This window comes from Amblyomma maculatum, chromosome 10 (genome assembly GCF_055883805.1).
Source record: "Amblyomma maculatum isolate TAMU_Amacu chromosome 10, ASM5588380v1, whole genome shotgun sequence".
Lineage (NCBI taxonomy): Eukaryota > Metazoa > Arthropoda > Arachnida > Ixodida > Ixodidae > Amblyomma > Amblyomma maculatum.
In genome coordinates, this window is record NC_139353.1 from 67,574,752 (window position 1) to 67,582,378 (window position 7,627).

The window sequence follows — 7,627 nt, forward strand, 5'->3', positions numbered from 1 at the left end:
CAAATCACTTGATCTGTAAAACGCCGTATAGTCTTTCAATATTAACAAACAAACAATTGCCACTGTAACTGTTTATGAACAGGAGTTTTCGCAAGGAACTTGGCAATGAATTTGGGCCAAAGCTCCGATTCGCCGAACCACAGACCGCGGTCAACCTAACGTCCATGACAAGCAAAGCACGCAGTTTGTCCAGCATCGCGAGAAAAGAAGCGAAACTCACGGTGGTCTTTCGCTAGCACTGCTAATTTTTGAATGTACAAACTACAGGCGCGTATACACGACAAACATGCAGCGTTAGCGCGTAGACGCCCGACATCGTGCTTGCCACTGTTCGGCGAGCAGCAAAGTCGTTAGGTCAGCGACTTCCGAAACCGAAACAAGTCGAAACCAGACGAGGCAGCCGAAGCGGATCGAAGTGCTAGCCGTAGCCATTATGAGTTGGTGGCGTCGCGCCTTTTTCTCTTGTGTGTTGTTGGGGGCCTTGCTGCTGGCGGCTCTTTATTTCGAGATATACGAGGCACAGAGCGCAACAAAATAGCTCGTGCGATGTGCAGAAGCGTGGTAAGGTTGTGTGCATACCTGTGCAAAAAGTGTGCTCGCGTGCCCGACAGGTAGTGCGTTTCCTTTGTGCGCTCTCACTGCAAACACTACGCGGACGACGGGACTATTGGAGGGCGGCCACCACTCGGCATACATTTGACATCTCGGAGGTAAGTTAATTTACATCTTCCCTGTACATTCTCCTAAAAACTTTGCGCAGAACTGATAATGCATGCCAACACAGCGCTAGTTCGTAAACATCAAGACGCGCATGTCATTATAACATACAGTAGTTTGCTTTTGACGAGGGAAGGGTGAATGCGTTTGCAGTGTCTAGGAAAAGAGACAGTGCCAGGGGCTGCACGCTCAGAGTAGAATATGCCGTACAAATCATCACTCGTAAGACCATTGCGGGGTGCACGATGCTGGCGCCTACTGCAATTCAGCCTTCGGCAAGAATTTAGAATGGGCCAGTTCCAAGTGCCTCGACCCGGGCCTTATGTTGCGCTGCAGTTGAAGATCCGGTGCTTGTGCAGTTGCAACTACACGGATTGAATAAGTGGTAAAACCTACCTGCGTTACAACAGGGCTAGATCATTATTCTTATGTTCCATAAATATTGCGGATAACGAGATATGGAGCCGGCGAACACGCGACGGCAGTATGATTGAGCAGCAACCGTACTTAAACTTCATTGTCGAGCCTTGGGTAGCAGAAGGGGAAAAAAAAAGTTTTGAGCTATTTTGAATTTTTTCGCCTGTATTGGGCTTGATATTTTCTTTTTCATACTTTGGTCGTGACTGAAGTAATCCCCAAAAACTACTAAGCGCATATAAATGACAGACACCAAACTCAGATTTTCAGTCCAGAAATTTCAGTAAGGTGTAAAGGTAATTATGCATTCAACAGTACCAATAGTATTGATTTTCTTGTTTAATTATTTACAAATGAAGCGAAAAAAAATCTTAGTGCTGAGATGCCCCATTTTCATCTTCTCTAATATGAAATGTGAATCAAAATGTGCAGTTTTTCTGTACTCAGTATACCACTGATTCATCACAGATGTGAGAATATGAAATTCATGCAAGTTTCAAAATGAAGAGCGCATGCAGAATTCCAAGCAAAGCAAGCCTTTGCTTAAACTATCATTCAGTTGTGGTGTTTTTGTTTAAATTTATGCATGTTTTGTAGTAACAACGGTAGATGTTGATATGGACTTAGTGTTGTGTCTGGATCTAGATTATGAATGGCTACCACATTTATGAATTGCTTGGTTGCCACATGCACTTCCAGACATTGTTTGAGCAGTCACATCACATTCTGCATTTGGCTTCTTTTTACTTTTTTGCATGGAGCTGTTTCCACTTTAGAGTGTGTAGCCTTTCACAATTCATAATTGATCGGGTGAGCATGTTTTGGCGTGATAAAAGGTTTGGAAGTTCGAGAGCATTGGCCCTTCATGATGCACAAGGGGCAGACTGCTTACTGCACTGGTACCACTATCTTCCTAGATTCCTAGATATCACTCATATTTCTATACAGAATACATGTTTTCAGAAATCCATATTTCTTGTCTGACTCTGCACATTCTTCAGTTGACATAATGGGAGCTAGGGACGAACTTTTGCCTTTCTTGGTGCACTGCTCCTATTGCATTTAAAGAGCCGCCAGATTTTCTGTAACCCGATTTGGGGTGAAAACACTGCATGTTCATAGGGTGGTCAGGGAGCAAACTTGGTGGCCCTGTGAAGGCCATGAACAATATGCTGATGATAGGCTGCCTTTAGACTGACTGGCTTGCATTTCTCGGTGTGTTTTGTATGTGCGAGGGTTCCATAAGCTGCCACATATATTGCTTTGATTTGATGTTGAGGTGACTGGCATGATTAAAAAGTAAATGTGATGATCGAAGTCTTCAGAACATTCAGAACATGCTGGGATTGTACTCCTGGCTTAAGTTGCAGACATTGTTTGCTGGTTATACCTTTGAGAGGAAATCTAGTAGATAAAGCTATGGGCAGAGTGCTTGCTTGGTATTCCAACCTAACCACCCAAACGTCACTGTTTACTGGAAACAGATTGTTCAAGCTTCCAGCCTTCCACTTGTTTACTCGTACATTGCAGTGAAGTGCATTTACGCCTTGGCACATGGCAGGCTCAGGGGCTCGTTCATCGCCACTGTACTAGGTTAGACCTCCAGTTGACTCGAAATGCCTTTTGCCATTGCCATGAAATAGTGTTTAAAAGAAGGTTCGATGACAGAAATACTGTTTGCTTTCTTAGTAGGTAAAGAAGAGTTAGCATAACATTTCTTTCGAGTTACATTACCTGGCATCTCTAGATGCGCGTTGTGCCTGCTATGGGCACTGAATTCTTGGTGTGAGATCAGAGGTTCCTGCAGAATCGCAGACTTTTATAATGCTACTTAAATTATGAGCAGATCGAGGTGATAGATGACAAGACTTTACTAATAGTCAATTCCAATCACAGGGTTTAGTGACTTACAGAACATTATTTTCTGCTCTTTTTGGAGTAACTGTATTCCAAATGCAGATCCGGAACACAGGTCCCATCTTCCCAATGCAGATGGGGAGCGATTGCTGAGCCAAGATCGGTCCCTGGAGCAGTGGATTGCTCTTCCGAAATCAACAGAACCGGCTAGAAGTTTGCTTGAGTATTTGTTCAGCTGCACCTTCTATTTCCAGTAGCATGCTCTGCTGTGCTGACTGTGCCCTCTGTGCTCCATAATAGATGATTATTACTTGCCACTGCTATGAATGCAAATTGCTGTCATGAACTAGTGCTTACTCTTGAGGACAGCAAGTCTAAGAGTAGCAGTATTATGCAATAATCTTTTTTAAAGACCTCAGCTTGGAGTGTAGAAGATTTTGTGCGGAAATCATCTTTATATGCTATTCATGATCTTAAAGCCATTCCTGAACTCTGAAACAGTGAAAATGGTGAACTGCGACTTCCTTTTATTTGAGAATAGTGCCAAAGAAATTTTACCCTGCTTGCCCGCACTCGGCTATACGAAAGAATGGCATAAACTGTTGATGTCAATGCCATCCCAAGAAGCAGCGGGAGAAATGCAGACCTATTACAGGTTTAAAAACAGCTGGCACGTGTAGACGAAGCACGGGCTAGCACACAGAATAACAGGCAATTCTTCTGTCAGTTCATGGGCACCACCTACTTGCGCTGGCATGAGTTCCAAACGCAATGGGGACACAATCTGTACTGGATGCAGGTGCTCTTTTGCGGAGCAGGCAGACCACTTCACTTCTGGGATTGTAATTCACTGTATGTGCAGAGAAAAAGCAGGTGAACGTGTCTCTGCTGGCATATGTCGCATTGCCTGCTGTCATCCTTTTTACTTTCAATATGTGCTAATGACAGGAATGCTCATAGCACAAGTAGAGTGAAGACACTGATCTGCGCCATTATCGAAATGCCGAGATGTTAGCATGGGCAAACATCTCTTTGCATCACCGCGAAGTTTGCTAAGGCTCAGTTCAATGTACGAGCAAGCTAATACAATGCGGGCATATGTCAGAGAGCTCTTTAGCTATGGGCCTACGCAACTGCTGCCATACCTTTAATGAGAACTCTTGACTAAAAAGGCAACATTTTACAAAGAGCAAAGTAAATGATAATGACTTTTTTTTTTAAATTTAACAAAGCTGGTGGTCACAGTGAAGAACTCATGCCACGATTGTTAATATGCCTCTACTGCCCCATTTGCAAAGCAAGCATATTGAAATTCTCGAATGAGCATGGTTACAGTCGTGAGCAGCTCTGTTAGATGTATGTCCATAAGGGTGGCATATTGTTTCATTGTTCAAAAGAATTCTAAACAATAGGTGGTTTGGAACTTAAAGGAGAAAGAACAGAGAAGCTGGCTGTAGAGGCAGAAATACTGCAAATGGTGGGTGGTGGACAGGTGCCAAGCTGTCGGGATCTGCACTTTGCAAGGAGCCTCATGCTACTCATTAGCCGCAGCTTGGCCATACCCAGCTTATATAAGCTTGGCTTGTACAAAACATGCCTGCAAATGTAACCCTCTTCAAGGCTACCTGCACCCTACTGTGGTGGTTTCAGTGTTTAGGGCATTTGACTAGTGAGCTGGGTGACGCGGGCTCGGTCTGAGCCGGGGTGGTTACATTTCGGTGGTAGCAAAACGCTAAGTCCCCATGTGGTGTACAGTGTCAGTGCACATTGAAGAAGTGCAGATAGTCAAAATTATCCAGAGCTACCTACTATTGCTGACCCTCATTGTCTAAGTTTCTTTGGCATGTTGAACCCTGTCATCAAATCAAGGTTGCCTACTGTTAGCGTTAGTAGATGACCTTCGTAATGCCACAAAGTCTGCCCCTCACCACTCTCCGAAATTTTGTTGTTTGCAACTCAACTCAGGTTACTTACAGTTTGATGACCCCTTTTTCTGAAACACTAGCAGTTGACGAACTCACTCCCATGCAGTGAACTCTGAGAAAAGTGCTGATTTAGTCATAAACATTTTTTTTTTCATGAGAATTTGGTCAGTCAAATGACCATTGAAAAGTCATCTGTTGATATGTTCATGTAACAAGCTAGGTAGCTTTATAGATGGCTTGGATATGATATCAGAAGTGCTATGATGGTGAGCTATGCTTAGTGTCTGTAATACCTTCATGATAAATGTGGTGAATGCAGATGACATTTTGCTCCACTTTTATTTCACCAGTGGGTGCCTGGTGAGTTGTCAGTGCAAGCTATTGAGTTTCACTTTCTTCATGCAGTTTACAGAGCTGTGGAATCCTGATAATAGCAGAAGTATTATATTTATGGTTCACTAACTACTGTTTTTTTTAATATAAAATAAGTAAATGCGCAGTCAGCCACCCTGGAGTGCAGCGTGCTATTCACCTGGACACCATAGATATTTTAATCATGCCATACCCCTTTGTTACTTTCAGTTTTCAGTTCTACAAGTCTTGATCACGGTAGCACATCACTATACTCGGGGATAACTGTGGCTATGCAGCTGAAGTTGGGCAGAAAGGAAGAGGCAACATACCTCTTTCCCCTTGCCATGTAGAGTGGGTTACTTCAGCCCTAGTGACCTTGCATTAACTCTCCAACTTCCTCTCTTTACTTCAGCCCAGTACACTCCTAGCCCAAATAGTGAGCAAACCACTCTTCACGGCAAGGGGACAGAAACTTTTCTCCTTTTCTTTCGTACCTAGACTCGGCTGCATAGCCCCAAAACATTGCCTCCATGTACAGCAAGATTCAATGCCACATTTCTTCTCAGTGTCAGAGCACCCTCTGCTTGCTCTGTACCGCCCTTGCAGCAGCCCAGTGTTTTGTTTACCACAGAAAATCATGTCTGTGCAAGCTGTGTTGGCATAGAGAGCTGCATATCTGAGCCAACTTTCATGCTTTATGATGAGGCTCTCATTGATTGGCTTTAAGTTCCATGAAACGTGGTCATGTGTGTTGATTAGTGTCACATGAAGTAAAATTTCACAGACTAAAATACAATCATAAGGATGTAATTTGGGTGAGTTGGTAAGGTGTCATCTTGAATGTAGCAGCACGAAAAAACAAGGACGTGAAAAGAAGCAAGCAGATGCTAACTCGCAACTAATGTTTATTGATGCAAATAAGAAATATATAATGCCAAGCAACACTGCAAACCGCTCAGTCACCAATAAGCAGACAGCAAAACATGAATCACTAAAACTTCCGAACGGTTCCATTTGAGTAGATATAGGTAGAGGTCAACTTGGTTGTGCATTGTAAGAATGCACTGGTTGCTTTCAGTTTCTTTGTGCTGTGCACATTCTGGCTGTCATCCATTGCAAATCAGCTGAGAAATCATTGAAGCTAGACATATTTTACAACTAGGTAATGAATGTGTTAGTGAGCCATCCATCATGTTGCCATGCAGTGAGTTGGGTTATCTAGATAGGGAACTGTTCTTAAATTTAGTGATTCATGTCTTGCTTTTTGCTTATCAGTGATTGAGTGGTTTGCGTTGTTGCTCGTCTTCTCTATATATTTCATGTGTGCTTCAATAAACATTAGTTGTAAGCTAGTGCCCGTATTGTCTCCTTTCATACCCTTGTTTTTTCTTGCTGCTTCTTTCAAGATAAAATACAATCTTTGCTACTTCGGTCATAAAATGAATTTTAATGAAGTTCCACATCTCTTAGAAAAGTAGTATTGTAGTTGCAGGCATGTATTAGGCCCTGCAGTACCAATTAAGGTGCTCGCTCGATGTAAAGCATAAAGAAAGGGAGGGCTTGTCTGATCTCGAACCTAGTGGGAACTGGTGGATTATGGATAGGCTGTTAAAATTCACTTGCAGTTAAGGTCAAGTAAATGCTTTTTTATTTGTAACTAGGGGCACTGTGATGCCTGACTTGCTCTTTTGCCAGGCTGGCGACGAGATGGAGTGAAAGGAGTTATTTTATTTCACTGTTGGTATGTCTCGGGTGATGTCAACATTGTTTCTTCTCTGGCATTGTAGGCAATCGCCCTTCAACTAATTGAATCCCAAAGTGAAATTTTGAATTAAAAAAATAATAATTTAAGATTATTTAGCAGGCAGAGGCAAATTTCATGCAGTGACCTGCACCAGCATGTCGTGCATCATTTCAAGAAAAAAAAAAACACTGTTGTGGTGTTCCTACTCTGTGCCTTTATTTCTTGCTCACAAAGCCTCTGCAAGTACGTGTTGCACCATATTACGTTTTCACTAATTTCTTGGGTCATGGTACTTTTTACCTTGCAGCAAGTTCCATGTGGCTTCGTAAGCAATGGCTCCTTCAAGCTCTATACCCTTTGCCGGAATTGTGCTGTGCTGTGGTGGGCAAAAAGCAGGACATTAATGTAAGTACTGAAGACATCTTTCAGTATGTGCAGTTTTTTATTTGCCTAACCCACTACTGCATTTGTGACCCCTCATGTTTATTTTGACATTTAGGTTTCTTCAGTATTTTCTTTGCTTGCTGCCGTTGCTTATTGGCTATGACATTTGGCTGTTGAGTTTGAGAATGCGGAGTGGAATGGTGCCTGTGGCCTGTTGATATAGGCAAAA

The 7,627-nt window shown here is 42.8% G+C and overlaps 1 long non-coding RNA gene across 1 annotated transcript; it reads left to right on the forward strand.

Moving 5' to 3' along the window:
- The first annotated feature begins 655 nt into the window (after positions 1–655).
- On the forward strand, positions 656–7,403 carry LOC146176734 (uncharacterized). The gene is made up of 3 exons (XR_014701559.1): positions 656–710; positions 3,094–3,214; positions 7,322–7,403. It is a non-coding gene; the product is annotated as an uncharacterized LOC146176734 (long non-coding RNA).
- Positions 7,404–7,627: the final 224 nt, after the last annotated feature.